A 12,248-nucleotide genomic window follows, 5' to 3' on the forward strand; every position below is an offset into this window, starting at 1 on the left:
ATATATGTTTCCCATGCTGCTTTTAAAGCGGTTTTATTTACTGTTTGTATGTTTGTGAATGTTGGCGGTTTATATATTTTCACGAAACCCCATAAATATAGGTATCTAATGAAAGGACTTGACGAGTAGGACACAGTTATTTATGTAAAATGGAAATCCAAAATGGTCGCCACTCCAAAATGGCGAAATATATATTTTTTCCCGAGTGTAACGTTTAACCGAATGTAGCAAATACCCGAAAGCGACATTTAAAGGGCGAACACGAAATTATTGCGACACATTCAACAGGGCATAACTTTTTTACCATTGGGTAAAAATCAACCAAATTTTGCACACTTTCTCATTGATGTGTATTGTCTACATGCTGTCAAACTCGAAGTCGTGTTTTTCGATTCAACGAAAATGGAGGTGAACCAACACGAGTCGAGAGAACAAATTCTTTCTAAACACCTGGAATTCCCTGACCTGTCGCACCGGCAATTGGAAAAAATGTTGAACATTCACCATTCAACCGTCTTCAGAGTGTTGAAGCGGTTCCAGGAGCGGTTGACGTTGGACCACGGCAAAGGAGCTGGAAGAAAACCGGGACCGGAGAACAAAAAGACGGAGGGAAAGGTGAAGCGGATGATTAAAGCAAGTCCCAACGTCTCAAGCCGTGATTTGGCTAAAAAGATCGGCATGTCGCAGAGCTACGTCCAGAATGCAAAGAAGAGAGCTGGACCACATACATACAAGGTACAGAACTTCCCAAACCGCGATGAGCGGCAACAATCGACGGCTAAAACTCGGGCACGGAAGCTCTACGAGAAGATGCTGACAAAATATGGCTGCTGTGTGATGTACGACGAAACGTATATAAAAGCCGACTTTAAGCAAATTCCGGGGTTGGAGTTTTCACCGACAAGAGCAAGTTCTATGTAGACGACAAATTTAAAAAGAAGAAAATGTCGAAGTTCGCCTCCAAATATCTCGTTTGGCAGGCCATCTGCTCTTGCGGACTGAGAAGTGAGCCTTTCGTGACAAAGGGCACAGTAAATGGCGAGATCTACAAATCTGAGTGGCTCGAGAAGCGCCTTTTGCCGTTCTTGCAGCAGCACGACGAAGCTCCACTATTTTGGCCGCTATTTGGCGCTATTTGGCATCATGCCACTATTCTAAAAGTGCCCTGGAGTGGTATGAGGCTAATTCTGTCCATTTTGTTCCAAAGGACATGAACCCGCCAAACTGTCCGGAGCTGCGCCCGGTGGAGCAGTACTGGGCAATAATGAAGCGGGAACTTCGGAAGAGCAAGAAGACAGTCAAAGACGAGAAGTACATGTTAAGAAAATGGAAAAAAAACTGAGAAACTGTTACCGGGTGACACTGTAAAGACTTTGATGGAAGGCATCAAGCGAAAATGCGTTCAATTTTACACTCAAGGCTTCATCGATTAACTTTTCTTTTGATTTTTGAAGTGAATATATGTATAAAACTACCCTAAAATTTTGGTTTGATTCTAAACATTATAAGAAAATTGCCATGACATTTTCGGTGTCGCAATAATATCGTGTTCGCCCTTTACCCGAACGCAACATTTACCCGAATGAAGAAGGAAAAATTCCGACAAATCAGATTATGAGTTTTGTCGAACCTTCTGTTACGAATTTACGAAATAAGAAATTGTGATGAGGAAATTCGAAAAATATGTTGAAGACTTCACTATGTGTTTTTTTTTTTTTAAATTAGTGTAGGCACAATTGACAAGGCGTTTCTTTCCTTTCCGTATTGCTTATGAGGGCTAAGAGATCATTCAGAAATGAGCATGGGTTATGGAATATTCCGAAAATTAAGCGGTAAACTTTAACATAGCATAATAATTTAAATGAAAATGTGAAAAGAGTAGATAAGAAAAAATGGTACTTACGTATTTACCAACTCAGCGCAGTGTTTATCATGAATTTATTATTCCATGACGAAATTTATTCTTAGATCAATGTAATGGGGGCAAATTCCTCTTAACCGATAAGGAACCGAGGCGCAATCCGAGTCGACCGACAAGCCGTCGGAAGCGGCGGCCTCTCGCAAGCAACCCTATGTTCCACCGATTGCCCGGTTTGTCTGAAACATAGGAGACGATCCTTTAGTCAGGGCCGTCCGAACGTTAGCGAGCCGTTCTGATACGTATATACCAAATTTACGTATAATACACAATACGTAAGTACCAAATTTGTCAGCTTTCTTTTAAGAAAACGGGCTTCGATGGAGTGGTCCACTCTATCCCATTCCATTAAGAATTTCCATAGCCTTAGCCGATTTTGCTTCAGCACTATGAAGGGATTTCTTTAGAGATAGGCAATAGGCCAAAATCGAAGATGAACCAAAACACGTGTAAGAAAAGCAGTTGTCAAAAATTAACTGAACATTCAAAATAGCCGTCGTAGTCAGCATAAGTGACAGACATGATTTCTAACATAATGCCGCAAAAAAATCTAGAATCGAATACCCTTAACCCGCGTAATACCCGTGACCCGTGATACTTTTTGAACAGACCTCGCATATCCTTCTTTCGATCAAGTGTCACATTCGAGTGATTGTTGCATTCGGGTAAATGTGGCATTCGGGTAGCTGTTGGGTGAGTGGAATTACATTCGGGTGAATGTATTTCGGGTAAATGTGACACAATCCTCCAGTCGTTGATAAGGACGCTAAAAATGACATCCTTAGAATAAATGTCTACGAAACTACCACAAGTCGTTGGTGATGAAGCGCGGTCATCTGTATGGGAGGAGTTTGATGCATTGGTTGGCAATCTTCGATCCTCACATGATCCAAAAGCTGCTGCAATATCTATTGTAGATAAACATTTAGCGGAACCACATTTGCTGAGAATAAGCAACCCGTTGCTTTGGTGGAATGAAAGAGAATCTATCTCTCCGCGGCTCTACAATTTTTTTTTTCGTACTCGATTATCCGGAGTATTGAATTCTTTTTCACTCCGGATGATCCGGAGAAACGAATTTTCTCTCGGTAAACGTAACATAATTATGATTTGCACTAATTTATTAAACAGTTTTATCTAGGTTGGCCCGTTTGTATGTTCGTGACTTTGTACCTTTGTAACTTTGTCTCTAGCGCTGTACCACTTTAATAGAAATTTAACCCTCTTGTTGACCGATTGATCTGAAATTTGTAACGAATCTTTATCTCTGGTGTCAATAAAAAACTGCGTATTCCATGATCTTGAAAATCCATGATGGCGACCGCTACAAAATGGCGGATTATGGGCAATTTTTTTCAAAATCCCGTCAATATGGGTTTTCCCAAAACCCCATCAATATGGATATCGAATGAAAGGGCTTGACTAGTAGAACACAATTAATTATGAAAAATAACTCAATAACACTAAATGGTCGACTATGTATTTTTGCCATCCCCTCAATATCGGTATCAAATGAAATGATTTAACTAATAGAATACACTACATCATGAAAATTTTCCGGAGAAAATAAGGTAAGAAATAAACGTTGGATTTCCATTACCCACAGTTAGTTGTTTCATCGTATACCCCACGATTTTATTTTAGTCTCATCATTGTCCTTAATTAATGAAGGAACGGATATGATAACTACAGGTCAGACTCAATTATATACAGACTCGATTATATGTGATTCGATTATATACAATTTTAGACTCGATTGTATACAGTTTGACATTTTTTTTTTCATTTCAAATATGACTTATTTCAAGCTAAAATGTGACCTTTCAACGTTAAAGTGAAATTCAAGTGGCTGTTATGAGTACAGTGGGGTAAAAATACACTGGATAAAAACATTAGTAGATGCAGCTACTAAATCTTCAGCAACCGAAACATTGGTAAAATATACACATTTTTTGTACATATTACCAAATCTTTGTAAAACTAATATCAAATGCAATGTACATCCCTACCAACGATTTGTACATATTACTTCATAGCATGAGTAACCTTGAGTATTTTCATGCTCAGCAACTGTGTGTGTGCATTCGCCATTTCTCTAGTGAAAGTGGAGCGGTTCGGAGGTAAACATTTTGTTTTTGTTGATTCATTGTACCTTAATATTTCTTTTTTTTCAGCTTCTAATCGTAGAAAACAAATTGCACTAAGCAATCAGCTGAACTAAACTACCAGCGCCGATTCGGACAACATCGTCTTGGATGAGAAGCAGCAGCACCTGCGCAGATCTTCGGTGTTGGCCCAACTGCCGCTCACAACAAACGTCTTAGAGGCGAATGAACTGCAAAGTTTAAAGCCTCTTAAAAACAAAGAAAGAAGAAGAAGAACAAACTTCTGCGAAAATGAAAAACTGCAAAGGTTTGTGTGATTATTAATATTAGAATATTAACAAGAATTAAATTATTTGAAAACAGCTTTCGAAAAAGATTTATTATTCGATAAAAATCGTTATTGCTTTGATTATCCCTTTACAAATGAGGACCAACATCTTCATTGATATTGCCCCAAAATTGAGCCAACATTGCACCTACAAACCGTGATTTTGCTTGAAATTTGTGTCTACCAATTTGTTTTTGTAGAATGTACTAATCATTAGTAGGGTACAAAATGACTAGCGAATTGGTAATATTTACCAAAAAATTTGTCATATTTACTAATTATTTCCCTTAGTGTAGTGATTTTTTTAAATTTTGCTTGATTTTCACCAGGAATTGATGATTCCGACAAGGGTTTCAGAGAGATCCATTTATGTTTAGAAAGGAATTTTATTGGGTACGAAGATAAACGAAATAAAATCCCGTGCAATAAAAGGAAAACACAATAACATTGAAGATTGTCTTCAAGTACCAGCTTCTACGATATACGGTCACATTTCGAATATTTACGAGTTGCCGTAAATCTGGCATCACTTCAGGAAAACGAGAGCCCTGAGAGATAATTAAGCACGAGAGAATTTAATTCTCGAGGTTGGATGATGCATTGCATCGAGTTGAGAATCCATTCTGTGTACGATTTTTGGTGTGGAAAGTGCCTTTCAGGTCGAAGCAACCTAAATTTGAAGATGGCGTCCAAATTGCGGGACCCTGGTCACGACAATGGCGTGGTCGACGCTCCTCCGAAGTAAGTATGCTGAAGAGATGAAAATCAAATATTGTGGTGAAAATGTGACACGGTTACGATAGCGGTGCAGTTTTCTGGCGAGCAAGAGTAACGTCGAAGTACGTTAAATATGAATAGACAATAGAAATTGGCAAAAAAAAGGTAAGCCAAGATCACCTTCGGCAAAAAAAATGGAGGTAAGCCGGAAGGAGAGGAACTATAACAGCATGGTAAGCATTGTTGGCAAAAAAAACCAAGATAAGCCAAAGAGGAAGAGAAAATGACAAAAGAAATTGAAAAGTCATCAAAGAAACTGCATCTGCTATGGTGCACCGTAACCACATAATGGCCATGTGACTCAAAATATGAGTGGCTAAAACGAAAAAAAAAACACATTACAGAAAGAAGAGAAGCTCGAAATTAGACACGGGGATGAGGCAACTATCCGAAGCCAATCCCAGTAGAAATTAGTTTACTGAAGAGCTGATGAAAGCGCAAGAGACGATCCGCTCACTGCAAGCTACCTTATCGTCGGCAAGAAGCGAATTTGGAGATGTCAATAGCGTTGAATTTGAAAATGACCTGGGACCTTGCAGCACCGAGCACCCTGTTGACCAGCGAGGTGAATCATCAGCTGATTTATCGCGCTTTGTTTCTTCTTTAAATCAAATATCGCTATCATTAATAAACGTTCCCGAATGCAAGCCAAGTATGGATGGAGAAGAAATTTCAAGGCTGGATTTTGATGCATGGGTGGATCTTTTTGAAAGCTCATTGGTGTTAGCAGGCATCAGCGATGAAGCAACAAAATATATGGTCTTCAAAGTTAGAGCAGGACAAAAACTCCTCGAAGTTTATAGAGCGAGCGTCAAGGGTCATTTGTTGAGGGCGTGTAATTAACCAGTACCACCGAAGGGCGGACAACTATCGGATTCCCGGAAGCGAATAATGGATTCTTCAGAAGTAGCGATAGTCAGCACCAAACCAGAAGCAATGCCTAACGAGGAAAACACTGAGAGAACTGCAACGCGAAGATTGGCCCAGTGAATTGCGAATGTACGAAGCACATAAGAAGAACATCCACTGTATCGGAGCGTTACTGTGCAAGGGGGATCGAATCATCCTACCAAAAGCGTTGAGATCGAAAGTCATAGAATCAGCCCATAGCGGACACATTGGCGAAATTGCCATGAAGCGCATAATGAGGGATTTTTTCTGGTGGCCAAGAATGTGTGCTAAAACAGAAAAAATCATTAAAAATTGTGAAACTTGTGCGCTGTTATCTAAAAAAAATCCTCCAGTACCATTAGTATCACGTTACCTTCCGGATGGTCCATGGGAAATTATTCAGATAGATTTTCTCATGGTTCCCGAATTTGGATCAGGCGAATTTCTCCTGGTGGTTGACACATACTCCAGGTTTTTGTTTGTGGTTGAAATGCATCGCATAACGGCGGACACAACTAATTCTGCTCTACATGACATTTTCAAGCGCTGGGGATTGCTACTTGTGATCCAGAGCGATAACGGGCCACCTTTCCAAAGTTCAACATTTTGCAGTTCCTGGTAGGAGAAAGGTGTCAATGTGCGTAAATCCATTCCCTTGAGCCCCCAGTCGAATGGACTGGTTGAAAGGTATAATCAGCCAATTATCAAAACATTGTCGGCTGCGAAAATCGAGGGCAAAAATTGGAGGAAAGCTTTGGAAACATTTGTGCACAATCACAATACGCTAATTCCGCATTCACGATTAAAAGTAACTCCTTCCGAACTTCTCGTCGGTTGAAAGTTTAGAGGTACATTTCCAAGTAGTCTAGTTCGAGCGACAAGAAGTTGGACCGTGAACAGATTCGGGAAAGAGACACCGAACAAAAGTTCATCAGCACTAAACACGCGGACCGGGCAAGAGGATCCACATTTTCGGACATTCAGGTCGGTGACACGGTTTTGGTTAAGCAGCAAAAGAAATCCAAAGTAGATCCCACATTTTCTTCCGAACGATATACCGTCGTAGCACAAGAAGGATCAAAGATCACATTTTCTTCCGAACGATATACCGTCGTAGCACAAGAAGGATCAAAGATGGTAGTTGCAAGTAGCATACGCTAGAAGCGTTAACGACCTTCAGAAGGCTCCGTCTCAGGTACCACCTGGCGATGCAACAGCTCTGAATTCGGATGACACCGCATCAGATATCGTGGCAGAAGAGAAACACCTGGAAGATAATCGACCGACACTTCGTCGGAAAGCAGCTATGAAGAAACCGGCAAGATTCGATGACTTCGTTTACAGAATTTTCCAGTGAGAAATTTTCACTCAACAAAACTACTAATGAAGCTGAACTTAAAAAAAACACGAATTTAGAAAAGCTGAACACTACTTTATTAATCATTTCATTATTCACATGCATTTACATTTGTTCTTTTATTTCTATACTATTATTTGGTATACTTTGTTTTGAAGCACAAAATAAATTTGCATGTACAGAACTACAAGTAAACGAATTAAATATACACGATTGACAGTTGATACTTTAAACGTCACAAACGTCACCTTCTCTTATCTACACAAGTGATTCTCAGGAATGGGTACTCTAATGCAATGTGAAGCAAGAGTTAAAGAGTCAAGGTATAGTGGTGGTAATATATTTACGTTTTATATACACTCAACATTCGCTACATAGTGTAAATTTCCAGTTGAAAATCAATTATGTATAATTACGATGATTTTGGACGTTTTCAGATGTACTGAACTGAAACATATGCATTATTGTGCAAATGGTTTGATACATTGTTATTATGAAAAAAGAAACCCGTTAAACGTGCTAGAGATGCGAAACTTCTAATAAACGTGAAACAATGATAATTGATTTTTCGGATATTCAATGATAATTTGCAGAGATTAACCAACCTTTGGCTGAAAATCTCTTTAATAAATAAAAAAAATGGTAATTTATTCAACGGTAATGGGGAGAGTAGAGAAGGGAGGTATTGTGGGAAATAAAGCTGACATGAAATAATATACAGCTATATATGACAGCTTTTTTTTTCAATTCGTTTATTTGTAAGGCTCAATCGCATAAGCTTTGCGGAGCCGCTAACTCAAGTTTTGTTTATACAAAAATTTCATCTTAAATCTATGTTTAGTAGGTTTCGACCGATTACTCGCGGTTTACTCGAGGTTAGAGGGGCAACAATTTTTGTGGGACGGGTCAGGTTAGGGATATGGATATGAGGTATCATTGTCTCAACCGAGGGTTGCCGCACGCACTGTAGCATTGTACATAACGACCAGGGATAGCATCTGGTGTTCGACTAGCTGTCGAGGGTGGGCGACGGTGAGATGAGGCGACAAGACAAACAAACTAATAACGAAAAAGAAAAAAAAACACAAAAGCATTAAATTCTTATACTAGACCGTTTCACAAACATATAGATCAACTGCATATAGCAGATGTCACGAGTTCCCAACACGTCTCTAACAGGAACAAAGGGTTGTCTTCCTTGGACCTCAAGGGCATTCAAAAGGTACTCTCTGGCTGCGTAATTATCCGTACATTGCCAAACTGCGTGATCGATGTCATCGTAACCGTTTCCACACCGACAGACATTGTTTTGAACAAGATTTATTATGTGGAGGTGCACATCTAGCGAGTAGTGGTTGGACATAAGTCTACTCATTACACGAATGAAGTCACGACTTACGTCCAAACCTTTGAACCACGCTCTCGAAGAAACATTTGGAATATTTGAATATAACCACCGCCCAAGACTTCCAGTGTCCCAATCGGTTTGCCAACTCAAGAGGGAACTCTGACGCAGTAATTGGAAAAATTCATCGTATGAAATCTGTCTATCAAACAATTCGCCTTCCTGGGCACCCACCTTTGCTAGAGTGTCCGCCTTCTCATTGCCAGGAATTGAGCAATGAGAGGGGACCCATACAAAGGTTATCTTATAAGATCTTTCGATCAGTGCACTCATCTGCAGCCTCACTTTTGTGAGGAAATAAGATGGGTACCTACTAGTTCTCATCGACTGGAGAGCCTCAAGCGAACTGAGACTATCCGAGAAAATGAAGTAATGGTCTGCAGGCTTGTTGGAGATCATCCCCAATGCGAAGTCGATTGCTGCCAGCTCAGCAACATAAACGGAACAAGGTTCTGCAGTTTACGGAAGGCGCTCGAATTTTCATTGAAACACCGATGCCAGTGGATCCATTGAGGCGAGACCCATCAGTGAAGTATCTTTTCATGCAATTGACTTTTGAGTACTTTCGGTTAAAAATACGGGGAATGTAAGTTGATCGAAGCTGATCTGAGATTCCAAGTATTGCTTGTTTCATCGACAGATCGTATTCAATTGAGGAACTGCTGATGGTGAAGTGAGCACGGTCTGGAGTAAACGATGGAAGACAAATATCTGACGAAATATAGTGGTGGTAAATTCTCATAAACCGAGATTGTATATTTAGATGAAGAATTTTTTCAAAGTTTTCAATCAAAAGTGTGTTCGTGACTCCGCATTTCACCGCATTCAAAGTTCCCAGAATCGGTTCTGTAGAGGAGTTACTCCTGCCAGAACCTCGAGACTCATGTTATGCGTTGAGTGCATACAGCCAAGAGCTATACGCAGACAATCGGGGATCATTGATGACCTTCCACTGACAATCTAATGATAACGAGCTTGAGCAAAAAGAAAGGTCGAGACGACTTTCTCGAGCCGGAGGTTTTGGAATTCGTGTCGCTTCACCAGTGTTCAAGATAGTCAAATTGAAATCGTCACATAAATCGTAAAAAATAGCCGCTCTAGCGTCATCATAAGGATCACCCCACCCAGTACCATGGGAGTTCATGTCACCCAGAATTAGAACTGGGGATGAGAGAATCGAGACTAGATTCCAAAGATGACTACGGCTAATGTTAGTATTTGGAGGAACGTATACTGAAGCTATGCAAAGTTCTTTATTCTTTGCAGTTATTTGACACGCGACAATTTCGACGTCTGATAGAGCTGGGAGAGGAATTTTATAGAAAGAGTAGCACTTTTTGATCCCCAAAAGTACTCCTCCATAAGAATCATTTCTATCCAGGCGAATAATGTTAAAATCGTGGAAGTTGAGTTCAGTGTCAGAAGGAAGCCATGTTTCAGAGAGGGCAAATATATCACAATCATAATTTTGAAGTAAAAATTTGAACGAATCTAGTTTTGGCACTAGAATACGGCAGTTCCATTGTAGCACATTGATCATATCTTCTACTACGCTAGGGGAATTATCCATCGAATGATATGATTGATGCAAGGAGGGGCCATGAAGCAGTCAATTGCTTAAGATAAGACTTTAAAGATGGAAGCAAGGCAGAAATAAAGCTTCTGAGGGGATCTTGAATTTTTAACGTGTTTAGTATGACGTCCACAATGTCCGAAAAAGCTATCAATCCTCGATTAGACGCGAATTTTCTACGAGAAGTTCGAGGAGCAGCGTTTTTATTTCTCTCTTCTCTGGGTAATGACGTAAGATCCTTGCTGCAACCAGGAACTGGCTGAGAAGGAGCCTTCGGATTCGTTTTTTTATTACTATTACCCTTGGAATTAGACAATCTTCCGAGGGTCACTTTAGGTTTCTTACGGTGCACCGTTGGTGAAGAGAGCTTTCTTTTTGATGATGACAAAACCGAAAATTGGTTTTCATCTTGAGCGGCTGATGCGGTCTTTAGCATTTCAGCATAAGTCCGCTTGGAGCGTCCAGCGATAGAACGCTTCACTTTATCGGAGTGCTGTTTGTACCTCAGGCACTCCTGTAGAGGGTGAGGATTCTCGCCACAGTGGATAAATTTTTCCACTGTTTGTGTGCAAGAATCCTCACTATGTTTCTCGCCACATTTACCGCAACAAAATTTGTTGCCGCAGTGGCTAAACGAGTGTCCCAACTTTTTACAGTTGGTACAATTATAAACCCGTGGTACAAACAGGCGCACTGGGAAAAAAAAATATTTTCTACTTTCACATAGTTTGGGAGAACAGAACCTGCGAAAGTAATCCGAAAAGAGTGCGAGGGCTTATAAACTTTTTTGTTTTCTTCCAAAGATGCTGAATGCAGGTTTCTAACATCCAGGATCTTTACAAGATCACCTATCATCGAGTTTTTGAAAGAAACCGAAGCTTTTTTCAATTCATCGACACTCAGACTCGCGTCGGTTACTACGCCTTCTATCTCCACCTCTCGAGAAGGGATGTAGATGTGATATTCCCTGTTAAAAACTTCGTGGTCAACAATCTTGTTGGCCACATTAAAAGTCAGTGCTTCTACACGCAGTTTATCCGGTATCTCTTTATGTATCGAGACGCCTGAAAATTGACGCAGCAAATCTCTTGAAATATCAAGAGTTCTCAACGATTTTCCCTTGGGCCGAAAGAAAACAACCCATGGTCCCTTTGAGGTCGATTGATAATAGCGCGTCCGCGCAACAATGGCATCGGTAGATGTCATAACGGTTGCGCAAACGGTGCGCAACCGTCTATGAAAAAAAACACACACACGCACGCGCGCTCAAAAACTCAACTTAAAACTAACTTAGACTAATAATTAACTTAAATTTAATAAAAATATATAAATATCTCATAAAAAAAAATTCTTCCAAAAAAAAACAAAATACTAATTTGCGGTGTCCGAACAACCTTGAACACCCCTATTCGAAGCTATACAACGCCGCACGCTACGAGGTAAACACCGGCGTTGCCGGAGAGGTGCTGCTTACTCGCTGTTCCGGGTATTAACGGCACTTATCTTGCCACGAACGGTCAAAGAAAAAAAAACCAAAGGCACTTTGGCGGAGGGGAAAAAAACTTCACCAGCTTCGATTTGTAGCAGAGACGCGAACAATAAGCGTCCGGCTCTTTCAACTATCGATTGAGGAATGCTATGTGACAGCTTTAATAATTAATTCCTTCAGTTTGCACTGAAATTAACCCATTTCTTGTACACTCTAAATAACAGTGTCGGAAAACGCAGTTTCTTAAACGTAAGATTTACCGGAAGGAGAGATGTTCGAAGAGAACGATGATTGCCGAAGGCCGAGCCGAAGAGAAGAGAATGATTCTCTTTACTCCGATGTGAGAACAGAGAGTTCAGATTTTGACGGACTTTCCCCATAGATGTTAAAAATATTGAAAATGAT

Source organism: Toxorhynchites rutilus, chromosome 1, assembly GCF_029784135.1.
Source record: "Toxorhynchites rutilus septentrionalis strain SRP chromosome 1, ASM2978413v1, whole genome shotgun sequence".
Taxonomy (NCBI): Eukaryota; Metazoa; Arthropoda; class Insecta; order Diptera; family Culicidae; genus Toxorhynchites; species Toxorhynchites rutilus.